At 39.6% G+C, this 17,374-nt stretch overlaps 1 protein-coding gene across 5 annotated transcripts in view; it reads left to right on the forward strand.

Moving 5' to 3' along the window:
* Positions 1 to 17,374, forward strand: part of LOC114318999 (uncharacterized) — a 109,843-nt gene that overhangs the window by 26,444 nt on the left and 66,025 nt on the right. For 2 of the 5 annotated variants that reach the window (XM_082878544.1, XM_082878550.1), the window contains exons 3-8: positions 743 to 865; positions 3,247 to 7,230; positions 7,373 to 7,449; positions 8,551 to 8,652; positions 8,802 to 8,894; positions 9,741 to 9,830. The exons of 1 other annotated variant lie outside the window; for it this stretch is intronic. The gene's annotated coding sequence lies outside the window, so the exon portion shown is untranslated. The remainder of the gene's footprint in view (positions 1 to 742; positions 866 to 3,246; positions 7,231 to 7,372; positions 7,450 to 8,550; positions 8,653 to 8,801; positions 8,895 to 9,740; positions 9,831 to 17,374) is intronic. 2 more of the 5 variants (XM_082878553.1, XM_082878556.1) reach the window with 2 other exon arrangements.

Below are 17,374 nucleotides of genomic sequence, written 5' to 3' on the forward strand. Positions count from 1 at the left end.
TTAGCATGATACATATAAATTATAACTACATTTTGATCTCAACAATATTTATACCGTGCTTTTAGGCACGTGCATACACTAGTATATAAATTATTAATTTCAGTTCCATATCAACATTTTAAGGTAGCTTGGTTGGTTGAAGCTTGCTTCCACTTACCCCCAAGGTAACGTGTTAAAAATTAGGGTTTCACAACTTTCACTCTCTTTTCCCTCCTTTGTTTCTAGGCCCCTCTCTCTCGCTAATCTTCCGCCGCTTCAAAATTAGGGTTTTATAACGGTCTCCTCTCTCTTTTCATTCCTTAGTTTATTGACGCCTCTCTCTTTCTCTCTCTCTATTATCTTTCATCGCTGCTCTCTCTCTCCGTAAACCTAAACCCTTTCGATCTCTCTAGCTTCTATCCATCTAAGAAACCCAAAACCTTTGAAATTGACTCATTCAAATCGTCTTTCTGATGGAGAACATGAAGACGAAGCACAAAAAAACCCTTAGACGAATCAGCAGAAACCCCCTAAACCACACTAAAAGCCTAAGCCGAAGTAGAAGAAGAAGAAGAAGTGTGAGATCGTCTGAAATCCATCATGCATCTTGAAATCTAGTTATTTATTTTTCTGAAATCGTCTTTCTGATGATGGAGAATTGCTTAAATTTTGCTTCAAATTGCTTGAGATTAATTGAAATTTGTATAAAATTGCTTGATTATTCTTGTGATTATTTTTGTTTATGTGATTTCAATATGATCAGGTGAACAAGCTTCATGAAGTGTGTTGAAGATTTCAGAGCTAGGGTTTATCTGCAACTTAACAAGATTTTTCAATGCTCAGTGGCTTTGATTTCGCAATCTCAAAGAGTGGTCTTCTTTTACTGGTATTGATTTCTCTATCCATTGATTGCTTTATGACCACACACCCTCATCAAACTCTTAATCACCACTGTCACTATCTCTCCTCTCTCTCTTGATGTGTATTTTGCTATAGCATTGCATGATGTCAATATTTTCACTTTGACTCTATTCTTGATGCATGTCACAATATTTTCACTCTGTATAGTAATTTTGAAATTCATGTTCTGTTTTAGCTTTAATATGTGTTTCAGCTTTAATATGTGCATTGGTTCCCCTACTTACAGTGAAAACTTCTACTCTGTTTATAGACCAAATTTTCTCTTATGAGGTAAAAAAGTTATTTTAGTAGAATTGAGACAAGTTTTGTTTTGGTATTACTCTGAGGCTTTTATTGGAAAAGCTTGAAAATCAAAGCATTCAATGTATATTGTGTCATGGCAGGCTGCAACTTGCCTACATTTTTGCTTGTGGATGTACAAATAATTTTCCATCACTACCGCCATAGATTTTAGTTATAAAAATGCAGTTCCCATTAAATAATGTTGTTGCTTCTTTTTTTTTTTTTTTTTTTTTTTGGGGGGGGGGGGGACTCCTATATGCATGCCCCCACTTTTCCATTGTTAAAAAATGTGTATTGTTTTTGTCTCATCTTATTTAATTTTGCTTTTACTTCACGTTCAGAGTTCTACATACATTGCAATTCCTGTTAGTGTAGTCCATGTAATTTGGAGATGTTGATGGAGATTGAGGGCGAGGCAACCGCCGAGATTTTCAGTTATTTAGAAGTTTAATTTTATAAAAAATAGCCCTTCAACCAAACAAGAAATAAATAAAACTTGGAAAAAAATGACCATGAATTGATTGCAGGTGTTACTAACTTGTAGTTACTATTTATTTGGAATGCTGAAGTATTTTTGGTGCTTGATATTTGCCTCTCTCCTAGTTCTTCCCCTCATCATTATGCTTACATATGTGATGATGTAACCATTGTTCTTCTATTCTATAGTTTTACTCATGAAATTCGTCTATTTTTTCTTTATTTTGGAGAGGTGGTTCTACATGATGTTGATCCTAGTATGGGGACCTTCATTCATTCATGTTTGAGTCGGTAAAGATGATTCTATTTTTATTTTTTTTGTTAAGTAGGAAAGTCAATTTGTAGACATAAGTCGTAACTCAAAAATAAAATACTACTCATGCCAATTAGTTTCTCAATTTTCTCTTGACACCAGGCTATAAGGATTCTTTTAGTTCCTCCTTTTTGAAATTAAACATATGTGTTTAGTTGCCAAAATCTCCATTAAGCTCAATTAGTTTCAGTACGAAATTACTATACCATATTTTGTTCCAACAAGGTCGGGAAGGTGCATAATAACTTTAAACATACAAAATAAGATGTGGCATCACATAAGGAACAAAATTTATTTCTAAAGTAGCATTGACAGGACGAAAATAAAAATAAAACTACAATTATGAATACCAATATATGAAGGGTCTTGTTAACAAGTGCCTCGAGGACACGAAAAGTAGACCAAAAAATAAATTTGAAAACACAAGACACTTTTTATTAAATTCAATGCAGTTTTTATTGAAATTAATGCACTTCTTTTAACTGTTTGACCTATTTTCAAGACACTTATTTATTTCAATCCTAATATCCAGCACTTTTAGCATTTGTCATATACAAATATCTCGAGGACACCACAATTACACGAATTATAACTCAGACCATTCCAATAAAATAAATTACATATATCTAGTAAGAACAGAACAAAAAGATGACATGAGGAACTTGCTTCTCTACATTTCAGGAGCTTTAGCAATAAAGGAGAAAACTACAAATGCAAGACTGATGTTACAGGAGGATAAGTTACCAAAAAATTTGATATCCATGTTTCATATTTCTTCTTTTCTACTTCTAAATCTCAAAATTCAGTCAAATAAAGAAACTAAATCCTAAGCAAAGAATCATGCCAATCTCAAATCATACCTGAGGGAGTAATGTAGGGAAATTAGTTAGAAGTTTTCTCTTGTTAAGATTTCGAAATTTTAGTGTAGCTTCTACAACAACATGGTCTAAAAATTCACTTAGTAGTTTTTTGGTGGTAGTTGCTACATAATTAATGTCTGTTGGGCTATATATAATAAATCCATGTGTTTTTTGGGCGATTAATGTAGACCTTTTTTTATTCAATGGCAATTGAGCAGCGAGTAGTAACACAAGTGATGAAGACTAAAGAATTCCTCAACTGAGCAGTGAGTCAACAACTATGTAATCTTAGTTATCACTCAAGAATTCCTTTACTTATGTTGCTACCATTGCTTGGAAATGGAGACTAAATTGGGCCCTAGTTTTTTTTAGTTTTTATTTTTTTCATTTATCCTTTTTGATGTTGTGATGCAGAGTGTGATTCTTGGGAAGCTGACATGGGCATGGAGATAGAAGGTGATGGGGGTGCCTGTATATCGTCAACCTGATCTGGTCACCAGCTAGTAGAGTCGACAACCATGTAATTTCTAATCTCAGTTATCACTGAAGAATAAATTCACTTACATTGCTAGAATTCCTTGGAAATGGATATTGTATTTCATGAGTAACTGATCAAAATAATTCTATTGACACCGCTTTTACAGGTTCCAACTAGTATGGTGTTAGAATTGTATGATGCATGATTCGATTCATACAATTTAATATGAGTTTCAACCAAAATTATTTGAATTGTGTTGTTTGAAAATTGGGTGTGCTGTTGAATTGAGAATTGAGTAGTTCTTAGGTTTTTGTTTGCATAATGTATTGAAATGACGCCTTTTTCAACTACTCTATGATGAAACAAAAATAGGGTAATTGGTTATACTGATATACGTGGTGTTATATATATATGTAATATATAATTTATTTATATTGATCTTGTGATGTATTTGATTGCGATTGCTATAGTGTTCCAACATATGTGTGAGGTTTGGAAATTCCTTTCCAATAATTTGGGCTATATTTCATGATAAGCATCCGGTGGATCTTGTATGAGAAGGGAAAAAGAAATGTAAGGAAAAGTGGGAAAAAAAACTTTGTTAATAGTTTCATGTGGAAAAAAACATGCAAAGAGTGAACTGCTAATACATGTATTATCTTATGCAATTTTATCTCTTCTTTTGTGGAGATTTTGTTGGAATTTTGTGTTTCATTTGTTGTGGCGCGTTATAGAAACCAAGAACACCCTTTTCGTAGTTTTTAGATAATTAGAGATCGACGATTCCAACTTCCTTTACTCCATTCAAAAAGTTGTTCAAAATAATTGATCAAAATTTCCAATGATTCGGTTTGTGCATGTTATTCAAAATAATGTTACTTTTAGGAGTTGTTAGTTTTTCGTTTGTATTTTTTTTCCGTTATGTTTTTGGCGCTAACCCTTGCAGGCAATGGCACATATAGACATGGTTAATTATTTAAGGTAATCTCCTTAACTTTTTGATTTTATTTTTTACATTCAGGACAATGCATTTAGTTTGGGGGGAGAAAATACTTATTTTGAGAAGAATTTATATATTTGCTTGCAGCTATGAGTTAGTTATTTTGTTTAAAAAAAATAAAAATTTAGTGCTCATGGTATTCTTTTGTTCTATACATTGAGTGATTGGGCATACTTGTGGTATTTAATTGCTTTAACTTGAGAATTGTTTTGAAGTTTCATATGCTAGCTACTTTGTTAAAGTATTCCGTGTGTTCATATTTGGAAATCATTGCACTGCACTTCAGCCACATGAATATGATTTTTAGTTGATAAGCGGGTATGACTTGAAAATCTTGAGGAATGATAGTGGAGACTTTTAACCCTGTGAGTTTTGTGCCAATCATTTATTGGAGGGTCATTATACATCTACTCTTAATTTTTCTTTGGAAGCGCATTAATTTGTTGTTTAGTCTCATTATTTTTTCATTTTTGGTTGAATGCTGAGAACAAATCAATTTGTTATCACACTTTTTACTCCCTCGAGGATGATGCATCGTTTAGGTTGGGGGGAGAAAATACTTATTTTGGGAAGAATTTATATGTTTGCTTGCTACAATGAGTTAGTTGTTTTGTTTAAAAAAAGAAAAAAGGTGTGCATGGTAATGTATTGTTCTATGCATTGAGTGATTCGGCATACTTGTAGTATTTTATTGCTTTAACTTGAGAAATTGTGTTGAAGTTTGATATGCTAGCTACTTTGTTAAAGTATTTCATGTGTTCGTATTTGGAAATAATTGCATTGCACTTTAGCCACATGAATATGATTTTTAGTTGATAAGTGGATATGACTTGAAAATCTTGAAGAATGATAGTGGAGACTTTTAACCCTGTGAGTTTTGTGCCAATCATTTATTGGAGGGTTACTATACATCTACTCTTAATTTTCTTTGGAAGGACATTAATTTGTTGTTTAGTCTCATTATTTCTTCATTTTGGTTGAATGCTGAGAATAAATCAATTTGTTATGACACTTTTATTCCCTTGAGATCATGAAAGTTGAAGGACCATACTAATTCTTGAGAGATGATTTTAGGCCATCTTTGTTTCTTTGAGCCTTTTATTTATTTTTCTTTCTTTTATTATTACTTCACGACCCATTAGAAACCAATTTGAGCCTTTTATGTTAGCCTTTCTTTGTTTAACCCCTCAACCCATACTTTCTTTTTACTTTTGTAGATATGTTGGGATTATTTGAGTTTGACAATGGCAAATTTGTTTGAAAAAAAAAAAAAGAAAAAAAAAGGAGAAAAGCTGAAAAAAAGAAGAAGAAATAAATTGTGTTCAACGAAGGGAAAAAAAAAACAAAAAGAAAAAAAAAAGCAGGAGGAGGAAGTTGAAAAAGACAAAAAGAAAAGTAATAGAAAGAGCAAGGCATTTGGAATAATGCTCTAATTGTGTTTATTTTTATGCCAATTGTCTCTCAGACGTCCTTTTTTTTATTCACCTTTGGCTTTTTATTATTTTTTCTTAATTCCTCAACCCAAGCATTACAACCAAATGAAAGTCCTATTTGATCTTGAGTGTGGTATAGTTTACAAGTGGACATGATGGATTGGGGTGATGGTGTGGTAATTTTAATTCTCAGTATTTGATATTCCATTCATGAGACTATTTATTTATTCTTTCATTATAGCGTTTTTCCAAAAAATTAGTATGCGGGATATTTTGCCTTTGATTTACAGTATTCTACTCGCATATATTGAGAGTAATTTTTACACCATATTCTGAGTGATTTATTTGTTGAGTGCAATAACTGGTGAGATTTGAGTCGAAGCATGTTTCAGAAAGAGATTTGGGTTATATTTCACTTTAAGGCTAAGGTTGTATATCTGTTGGCTAAACTTTTTCACACACGCCAAATTCTGAATGTCATGAGATATCTTTACTTGCTGCTAGTGTCTTGAACTTTGATTGGTTATCTTGTTAAGGTTGTGAAATTCATGACTTGTTCTTGAACTTTAGCATGAGAACGAAAGAAATCCTTCGAGTAAAGAAATTTTTTGACGTTTGTGGGTAACATTTCTAGAAATTTTATTTCTCAGTATTTGATATTCCATTCATGAGACTATTTATTTATTTTTTCATATTAGCGTTTTTCAAAAAAATTAGTATGCGGGATATTTTGCCTTTGATTTACATTGTTCTACTCGCATATATTGAGAGCAATTTTTGCACCATATTCTGAGTGATTTATTTGTTGAGTGCAATAACTGGTGAGATTTGAGTCGAAGCATGTTTCAGAAAGAGATTTGGGTTATATTTCACTTTAAGGCTAAGGTTGTGTTTGTGTTGGTTGAACTTTTTTCACACACTCCAAATTTTGAAAGTCATGCAATATCTTTACTTGCTGCTAGTCTTTTGAACTTTGATTGATTATCTTGTTGAGGTTGTGAAATTCATGACTGGTTCTTTAACCTTGGCATGAGAATGAAAGAAGTCGTTTTAGTAAAGAAATTTTTGGATGTTTGTGGGTAACATCTTTGGAAACACGAGACTTTAACTCGTCCATGAGGGGTAATCTACTGGATTAAGGGCTTGTTGCATGTGCTAAATTCAATCGTGATTTCTTGCGGAAGTGGTTTAGAGTAGTTGCTTTTATTTTTCTTTTTGATTTTATTTTAGTCGCCTTAGTTGCTAGGTTCTAAAATTAAAGCTGGTTGGGAGGTGTGATGAATGCTTAAAATTACGTAGTTATTCTAGGAATTTTGGATATTATATTCATTCTCTCAATTTATATTTAATTGTGATTTAATGTATTTAATTTAAATTTTTAGAAAAACTACACTTGAGCCATCAACAATATAAATTGCTCAACCAGGCCCATAAGACTCGGTTTGCTTTGAAATCATCTCATAACATCCACAGAATCTCTATCAAAGGTTAGACAAGATTTCATTGTACCTCCAGTCCTTTTATATTTTGATTTTGCTCTTCAAATATTTATTTATTTTTCCTTTTAATTACTACTCATCTTTTGTTCCTTATTTGTTCCTTTTATGTAATATATATTGGGTGACTTAGATAATAGCAAGAACACTAGATCTGACCGCAATGTTGCCAAGGGTGCTTGGGCTGCTCGAATTCAGCGCAACAAGATGGTAATTTTTATCTTAATTTTCTACCCCTCTACATAAGATGTATACCTTTTTACTCGCAACGGTCTTGTGTTTGTAGCTTTTCATCGAATAAAGGATAATATTTCTATTGCCTAAAGGCAGGATTGCATACTTTTGTTGATAAGGGAGCAGAAAAGGTGTGCTGTTTTGGAAGAAAAAAGGGCATCTAGTTGATTGACTAGTCCTCCCCGTGTCATTGTATATGATATGTTTTTAATGTTTATATTGTTCGTACTCGAAGGAATTGTTAATCCTTCACAAAAGGTTCTTTTGTATAAAACTAGACTACATTTGTTTCTTGGTAAATTGAGATCTAGATGGACCGGCCCTTTCATAGTTAAAACTGTTTTTTCTCATGGGGCCGTTGAGATTGAAAATCCCAAGAATGGTAATGTTTTTAAAGTGACTGGCCAACGTCTTAAACCAGTTTTGGAGAATTTCCCACCTGAAGAGGAGAGGAGTCCATTGAATTGAAAGGCCCTATTTATCGAGACCCATAAACATAATAATAAAAGCAATGTTACTTTTAGGAGTTGTTAGTTTTTCGTTTGTAATTTTTTTCCCCTCTGTTTTTGGCAATAATCCCATGCAGGTTCATGGTTCATCTTTTCTTTTTTAATAAATTTTTTGTTGACGCTCAAAAAAAAAAAAAAAATATATATATATATATATATAGGCATGGTTCATTATTTAAGGTAATCTCATAACCTTTGTGATTTTGTTTTTTACATTGAGGACAATGCATCGTTTAGGTTGGGGGGAGAAAATACTTTCTTTGAGAAGAATTTATATGTTTGCTTGCTGCAATGAGTTAGTTGTTTTGTTATAAAAAAAGAAGAGACCTTGTCTAGCTTAAGAAGTTGTCACAGCTCGAGCCATGATGGTTCTCATTCAAAGCAGAACCAAACAAAACATGGAAAAAAATGACCATAAATTGATTGCAGGTGTTATTAACTTGTAATTACTATTTATTTGGAATGTTGAAGTATTTTTGGTGCTTGATATTTACCTCTCTCCTAGTTCTTCCCCTCATCATTATGCTTACATATGTGCTAATGTAAGCATTGTTCTTTTATTCTACAGTTTTACTCAGGAAATTCATCTATTTTTTCTTTATTTTGGAGAGGTGGTTCTACATGATGCTGATTGCAGTAGGAGGACCTTCATTCATTCATGTTTGAGCCGGTAAAGATGGTTTAGTTTGTAGTCCTTTCACAATAGTTTATTTGTGGGGAAAAAATGAAATTATGATTTCATCTAACAATTATTCTCTATTTATGCATATCATATGATAAATCATATTTGAAAATTACTCTTCCAATGTTTGATTGCAGTGAATTTTTAGACCGTGTTGTTGCTGCTACACTGACTTTTGAAATCTTAACAAGAGAAAACTTCTAACTAATTTCCCGACATTACTCCCTCAGGTATGATTTGAGATTGGCATGATTCTTTGCATAGGATTTAGTTTCTTTATTTGACTGAATTTTCAGATTTAGAAGTAGAAAAGAAGAAATATGAAACATGTATATCAAATATTTTGGTAACTTATCCTCCTCTAACATCAGTCTTGCATTTGTAGTTTTTCCCATTAATGCTAAAGCTCATGAAATGTAGAGAAGTAAGTTCCTTGTGTCATCTTTTTGGTTCTGTTCTTAAAAGATATATTTCATTTATTTTATTGAAATGATCTTAGTTATAATTCGTGCAATTGTTGTGTCCTTATAACTTGATATGTGTATATGACAAATGTTAAAAGTGCTGAATATTGGGATTGAAATAAGGAAGTGTCTTGAAAATAGGTCAAACAGTTAAAAGAAGTGCATTAATTTCAATAAAAACTGCATTGCATTTAATAAGAAGTGCCTTGTGTTTTCAAATTTATTTTTTGGTCTACTTTTCGTGTCCCAGGGCACTTTTTAGCAAGACCCTTCATATATATTGGTATTCATAATTGTAGTTTTATTTTATTTTTGTCTTGTCAATGCTACTTCAGAAATAAATTTCGTTGCTTATGTGATGCCACACCTTATTTTGTATGTTTAAAGTTATTATGCGCCTTCCTAACCTTGTTGGAACAAAATATGGTATAGTAATTTCGTATTGAAACTAATTGAGCTTAATGGAAATTTTGACAACTACACACATATGTTTAATTTCAAAAAGGAGGATCTAAAAGAATGCTTTCAGAGATACTGTGGACTTAATCTGCAGTGAAGGGCATTACTGACTTTCATACATATATTTTTTTTCTGTTTTCTTTTTTGATGCAGATCAGAAAAATCGTTTCTAAATGTGCTTCCAGCATTGATGTCTCTTGGATCATTTGTTCAGCTTATTTCCATCTCTCGTTGACTTACAAAGTGAGTTTGTTTTCCAGGATTCCCTTGTAGTTACATTATGCTCCTTTTTGTGTCTTTCTTTTGTGGTTTTCATCTCTTGCCATATTTCACCAATGAGCAAAATGCCTAGGGATACGCAAAAATTTACCAAAAAATCTACCGCTCACATGGGTGTGGGACCAACACCCATGTGAGTGTTTGCTAGAACATTTGGGGTCTTGCATTATTGTTCGCCAATTGAAGTTCTACTTACTCTATTAACAGCTGCACCGTGTTATTTTCCTTCTATTAATTTATTGATCAGTCAAATAGGCCATTTTGAAATGCCTTCATTAAATTTGTTCTGAAATTCAAAATCTACATGCTTGGTACTAGTTGGAAAACTGGATTTTATTATTTTGAATGAAAGCTAGAAAGAATAATATTTCTTATTCTCATATTTAAACAATGTACACACGGCACCTCTATTAATGGAGATACATGGCATAAAATAAGGGATTGATTGGCTACTGATTCTGAGGACTGATTAGCTACTATTTAGTTACTAATTCTAATTCTAATACTAAATATAAACTTTCCTGCTCTATAGTATTGACTAAATCTAGATATTTACAGCTGTGATATCCTAAAGAATTCAGCCATATCTTGGCAGAATTATTTTCTTCCCATTTCCAACACTCCCCCTCAAGTTGGCTTGAATATGTCTTCCATGGCCAACTTGTAGATTAGGTGGTCGAACTGCCTCTTGTGTAGTTCCTTTGTAAGAACATCTGCAATCTGCTCCACAGTGGGTATATAAGACATGTAGATCAATTCCTTCTCAATCTTTTCGTTGATAAAGTGCTTGTCGACTTCAACATGCTTAGTTCTATTGTGAAGAACCAGATTATGAGCAATTGCATTTGGTGCCTTCTTGTTACAGTAAACTTCCATTAGTGATGTTCTTGGAATTTTTAAGTCTTCCAATAATCTCTCGATCCACAAAGCTTTACAAATTCCATGAGCCATTGATCTAAATTCAGCTTCAGCACTACTTCTAGCCACTACGTTCTGTTTTTTTAGAGGGTCAGAAATTAAATCCCAAATTAAGTATGGGCCTAAGTACTGAGGTTGTCCCAAAGAGGCGACCAGGAATGAAAAAGAAGCATGGGCTAAAGTCCAAGGGAAGTGGGCCAACAGTGGGCCGGAGTATGTCCGACCCGCCAAGGGTCCAAACAGACTCCTCGAAGGAAAATGACCAAGTCAAGTTGCAGCGGGAACACATGCGACGGTCAAGTTGCAGAGGGAATACATGCAGCTTGAAAGTTGCCGAGGTACTTTGCCTCAGCGCCGCCATTCCTAATATCTTCAGCTCCGCCGCCATCCAAAGTTGATGAGGGAATTGCAGATGCGACAGTTGCGGCGACCAAGTTGCGGAGGCACTTTGTCTTAGCGTCGCCATTCCAAGTATTCTCGGTTCCGTCGCCACCTGGAGTTGCTGAGGGAAGAAGAGAACCGAAGCAACTAAGTTGCAGAGGCGCCCAAGTTGCAGAGGCACTTTGTCGGCGCCGCCATCTCTAATATTGTCGGTAATGCCATTTGAACTTGCCACGGGAAATGACTACCGCAGCAACTACTGCCGCCGCAACCAACTTGCGGAGGGAACATCCTGCCGAGGTGATAGCAGCCTCTGGGAAAAGCTTCCCCTCTGCAAGGAGAGGGTAATGCCTGGTGCTGATAGCAGGCCTCAAGGCATTACTAGCCAAGGGCTGATAGTAGGCCCTAAGACTTACTGATTGGAGTTGATAGCAGGCCCAGGGTACCAGTTTACCGCGACGATCCCGCGAAGATGGGAGCAGGGTAGCCCTAGCATAAGGGACTCCCTTTCCATTACCCAGGTCATAGACCTGCCTTAGTTGCACAGGCAGGACTAAGGAAGCTCCTTGGGCTTGGTCCTAAGGAACAGCAAGGCTGATAGCAGGCTTGGCTGTGGCCTTCGCCCGGAGAAGTTGGGGAGTTTGTGGTTAGGTGGCTAATGGTGAAGGCTTCATTGCGGTGAGCACGAACATTGTCGATAGCAGACTAATGGAGTCTTGAGAATGCATGTAGTGGCCAAGTAGAACTGAGAAGGCAAGTGCAGTAGCAACGTTTATCGCTGCAAGTGCACTTGCTGAGGTTCGAGCTGAGAAGGCAAGTGCAGCGGCAAACGCTCTCGTCGCAACTGCATTTCCTGAGGCTCAAGAGGGAGTTGCAGCGCCAAACACTCCGTCGCAACTACACTTGTTGAGGCTCAAAAAGGTAGTTGCGGAGGCAAACAGATAGTACACAGTACATGCAGAAGGACATGTGGCACCTTCAGCCTGGTGGCTTAAGGCAGAATATTCCATGTGATCCTCTAGGACACATGTCCTCTCTCTATTTGGCCACTTGGTGCCAAGGAAATGCCTATATAAATAGGACCCATTTCCCATGGTTCAACAAGAGGAATTTTGGGGATTTGGGGTAGATGCTGCCCATTTTGGCACTGCTATACATTTATTCTTGAGCTACTTGCTTCACCCTCACCCAGCTGCACACTCTCCAATTTCCAGACAGTTGTTGCTGTTCATTCTCAAGCCACTTCCACCATTCTTGGACCATTAGCATAGTTTTGCCTCTCTAATTACCTTCTCTAACCTCGAACCCCTTTACATTTCTGGCGACTCCGCTAGGGAGGCTGCTTTGTTGATGGTTCATACCCGCAGTTGTTTACACACCTCACTGGAAAAAGATGGCAGAGAATAAAGTTCAGCAAGGCTCTTCAAATGGCGGAGCAGCACATGCGGAGGACCATGACCACAGTGTTGTGATTGAGGCAGTTCAGTCACTCCAGGATACGCAGAGGGAGATCCTGGCAGCTTTGCAAACTCTCACTGGGGCTGTTATGGCCATGGCTTCTCGACCAGCTCCAGCGCAAGCACCTCTGGCCGTAGCAGTCCCAAACCCAGTGCCTAACTTGTTCCCTGAGGTTCGGGCTTCGATCCAGGTGCCTTCGGCGGTACTTCAGGTGAACGGTGCGGCCGCTGGTTCAGCTACCTTGGAGCAGACTGGACCATTCCAGCCCACTCACTTTTTTACTCTAGCCGATGTACAAGCTATGCTCGAGCAAGAGCGTAGCAAGAAGCCACTCCCATCTCTCCCCGACTTAGATGTGAAGGCCCCATACTCTCAGGAGATATTGACCATGCCATACCCAACTGGGTATACAGTGCCCAAGTTTATTAAGTTTGATAGGAAACAAGGCAATGCTAGAGAACAGGTGGTGAGGTTCATTGAAACTCTTGGTGTTCCTGGCAGTGACCACTCTCTGCGCCTTCAGGAGTTCTCCAAGCCAACTCAGGCAACCCCATTTTCCCTAGTGTACGGGTCCGAAGCTGTTGCCAGTTGAGTTGGCAGTACCCTTAGCAAGAATGGCTATGTCAGCACACTTACGCCTCGTTTGGGGAGTGGCTATTTTAGCCAAAAAGTCAAAAAGTTACTAAAAGTTGTCACATCACCTCTCTACTTTTCTGCACATCTTTTCGTAAAAAGTCAAAAAGTTACTAAAATAGCCTGTTCCCAAACGAGGCTTTAGTTCCAGACAGCAGAAAGAATGACAGAGGCAGCTGAAGAAAGAAGAGATCGGGCCTCGCGGACAATGGAAAAGTATCATCAATCCGTAGCTCGTGCCTACAATCAATCTGTTCAGCACAAGAAGTTCAATAAATGGAACTTGGTATGGAAGACAGTGGACGCAATCTTACGGGGGCAACCAATTTCCAAGTTCTCACCAAGATGGGAAGGCCCCTACAAAGTTGCTGAGGCAAGCAGCAGCGGGTACTACAAGTTGACAAGAGTAGATGATGGGTTCAAAACTGGCCCTATCATCGCCACGTTGTTTGCATGCTCGAGGAAACTATCGACTGCCTGAAGCCTATCCTTCATCCACGATAGGTCCAAACCGTTCCTCTCAAGGCCGCTCTGGTTTGCCTCGACACTTTCCACGAACTTGCTAAGGGTTGTTAGAATCTTCTTAGCAAGGTCGCGAATGAAGCTGGCGAGTAACCCTAGCAGTGCGGTCTGCATCATAGATCCAGGAATGTTAAAAGCAGTAAAGATGCCGGGGTGCAGCGCCTGGATGCGCGGTGAGAGTGGAAGTAGCTACGGAGGAGACCCAATAACTTAGAAAAGAAACTTTCTCTTAGGGCTGAGGGGACTCCCTCACACCCCCGACAGCTTCAATCACTGGAGGGAGACATGTGGAGCAACCAAAGGTCTGAGGACGACGCACTTCCCCTGAAGATGATTGCCCAGCAGCATTGGAATGGGTAGATGCAGTGTTAGCGACCGGGTGAACTAGCCTCGCGATAAAGACTGAAGCTGCCTGCACTGTCATGTGGCTCCGAAAAGAGGTTATCCATCTGGCAGTCTCCAACGTTCAGAACTGGAACAGTAGTGGTATCCATCCCAGTATAAAAATCTTGGGATACCTAAGGTCAGTTGGCACTTCCGGAAAGTGAGTGGAGTACAAGTTTGCCAGTTGTTGAGAGGTTGCCGAAGCAACTAGGTTAGAGATCCTAGCGACAACAGTAACAATGTGGGTGGCTAAAGTGACAGTTACCTATACAAGTCAGTCCAAATTTAGAGGGGTCACAGCAGGAACAGTGGAAGCAGCCGCTACACTTGCACTCTCCTCCGCCACTTGGGCGTTCGGAATTGGGGTCTGCTGAACCAATGGAGACTCAGTGGACTAGGAGGAACCACCAGATGCAGCTCCAAAGGGAGGTGGTGCAACTTCCAGCGGCTCTCTCATGCCGGTATCTTCCCTTGGGGTCTCGGGGAAAAAATCATCTCCGCCGACAGAGGAACGGTCAGAGTGCACAGAATCAGCGAGGTTTGGAGGCTCTGCACCCTTAGCAACTAGGCTGCCCGCAACACAACCTCCACAGTAGGGGGAACTTTATTTTCTGCAGCCTCCACAACCGGCTCAGCCTCAGTAGTTGGTGCGGCCCCAACATTTGGTTCTTCTTCAACATTTGGAAGTACTGCCATGCGGGTCCTGAACCTTGTGACCCTTGTAGCAGTGGGAAGGTCGTCGTCGTTGTCGTCGTCTGAATCTGAGGAAAGTCTGATGGCAGTAGAAGAACCTCCGGGGCTGGTGGCATGGCCGGTGGGCCCTGAAAAGAAAACAGGTTATGTGATTACCAAAGTAAATGTAAGAAGTCCAAGGAAGCAATGCAAAATATTTTCTAAGTATGGGTACGTTTTGGGAGTCTCTTCCTACTTGGTGAGGCACGTGCCTCGGCAACTGATGCTGCTGCCTCTTGGGCTGTCCTTAGTCTGGAGCGGGTTGTCCGTAATTGTCGTGCCGACTTAAGGGGGAGCAATTTGCTCCAGACGGGCGAGGCTTATCCATGGTAGTGAGGGATAGAAGCTTGAAGCGACAGAATATATTGGTCTGTTTCCCTCGGCCAGAGGGCAGACGAAGAGATAAGTCAGGCTGCGGGATGGGTTCCATCGCAGGGACTACGGGAGCACTATTGCAAAAGTTGAAGAAAGAATTGAGGTTGCGGTGCCAGAACAGCCTTTTACTGGGAGTAAAGGCGCCCTCTCTTCCAAGTGAGGGAAGCTCCATGAAGCCTAAGCCCTCCACAAGTAGAGCGGTATAATCACGGGCAAATCGCTGAAAGCTCTGGTGGTAATCAGTCTGAAGCGGAGGGGCATGTGGGACGCCCTGATCCATGCCGAACTGCTAAGGGACCCTGTTCGGTTGATAGATGACGCTGGACATGCCCTTCTCGTTCCACACGGGTAGAAATCCGGGGCTTATCATGGCATCAATAAGAAGGGAGTTGGCTTGGACACTGTCGTGGGAGAAATCAACATGGCGAGCCTCGAAAAAATAGAATGGAACCACATAAATGCCTGGAAGAAGCTGAGTGAAAGAGCGGAACACACATTCCTCCATGCGGTCTACGTAATCTGCAAAGGATCTGTTGGTGCCAAGACCAGACCACCAAGAGATGCGAGGGAGGAAGGGAGTGGCGCACTTGCCTCGTGACAGGTCGACCCTTTGTATCTAGAACAGGACGACCCTGTGCATCAAGGACGTCGTCTATGAAGAAAGGCTCATGTTCTTTAGGGACAGGGCCCGTGGCAGGGAATCTCTCTTAGAAGAAAGCGGTCAGGAACTGAGTGTGCACAAAGCTCTACACATCATAGTGGGCCCATGGATCGCTCCATGTCCGTATGGATGAGATCAAGCGGAAGTATAAGTTCCCTAAGAAGAGGGGGGGCCAGTGGGATTTGGCTGCTGCTGCAAAGTTTGACAGCCAAAGGGAACACCAGAGGGTTAATACTCTCAGCAGGGTTGCTGGGGAGAAAAAAAAAAAAAACGAAGTAATTGACGAAGGCGGCCAAGTACAAGTCGCTGCGGTAGCCCGGCCCAACTACGGAGTTGTGACTCTCTTCTGTGATGTCGCCCACAACTGGTTGTAGGTCCTTGAAGAAATGCTTCAGCCAGAAAGATAAGTGGTTTTGTCCCTCTTGGGCCTCTCCTGGAGTAGTTCCCTAGTCCTAAGATCAGACCAAGAGCCATACTTCCGCGCCTCTCGAAAGGCTCCTTGGAGGGCAGTGACAGAAACTTGTTCTGCAGGAGTCAGGGACGCTAGATCGAAGGGGTGATCTCCACGAGTGCTCAAGCGTAGAAGGACGGTAACGTCTTCCGGGGTTGGAGTTATCTCCCCCCATGCCAAAGAAAAAGTGTGAGTGTCGCGGCTCCAGCGAGAGACAACCATATCAGTGTTGGTCTGTACTTTGCGCACTGATAACACCCTCGAAATCGAAACGGCATTGTAGAGACAAACATCCTGCAATTGCTGCTTGAACCCACCATCTGCAATGATGTCATCAACCTAGAGGGACCAGCCTGTTAAAGGGCCCGAGTGAGTGCGATAGTAGATGTATGAATGGGGAAAGTCACCACGCGAAACCGCAGCACGGAGACTGGGTTCAGCATCATCGAAATCAGCCTCACTAAAAGGAAGCAGAGGCTCCTCCAAAGGAAGGGCATCAGGAACGAAGGAGTCAACGGCCTTCTAGAAAGGGTCAGCTAGCCCTCTGAAGTATGAGGCCCTCCTCCAGCCCTGTCTGGTAGAAACCTTGTGCTGGCCATAAGGAAGTATAAAGAAAAGTAAAGAAGACTTTGGAAAGTGGGTCAAGGAAGGGAAGAAGACAAGGAGACAGAAAGTGTGTTTGGGCGGAAGTGGGGGACCAGTGGACCCATGGGCGCTATTTATAAAGAAAGTAGCAAAAGGGCGCCGACACGTTCCCCACTGGGGCAGGGGGCAAATGTAGAGGGTCAGAAACTAAACCCCCAATTAAGTATGGGCCTAAGTACTAAGGTCGGCCCAAAGAGGCGACTAAGAATGAAAAAGGACCATGGGCTAAGTGGGCCAACAGTGGGCCGGAGTAGGTCCGACCTGCCATGGGTCCACACAGACTCCACGAAGGAAAAGGACCAAGTCAAGTTGCAGCGGGAACACATGTGACGGTTAAGTTGTAGAGGG

This window comes from Camellia sinensis, chromosome 7 (genome assembly GCF_055761805.1).
Source record: "Camellia sinensis isolate YWXY chromosome 7, ASM5576180v1, whole genome shotgun sequence".
NCBI lineage: Eukaryota > Viridiplantae > Streptophyta > Magnoliopsida > Ericales > Theaceae > Camellia > Camellia sinensis.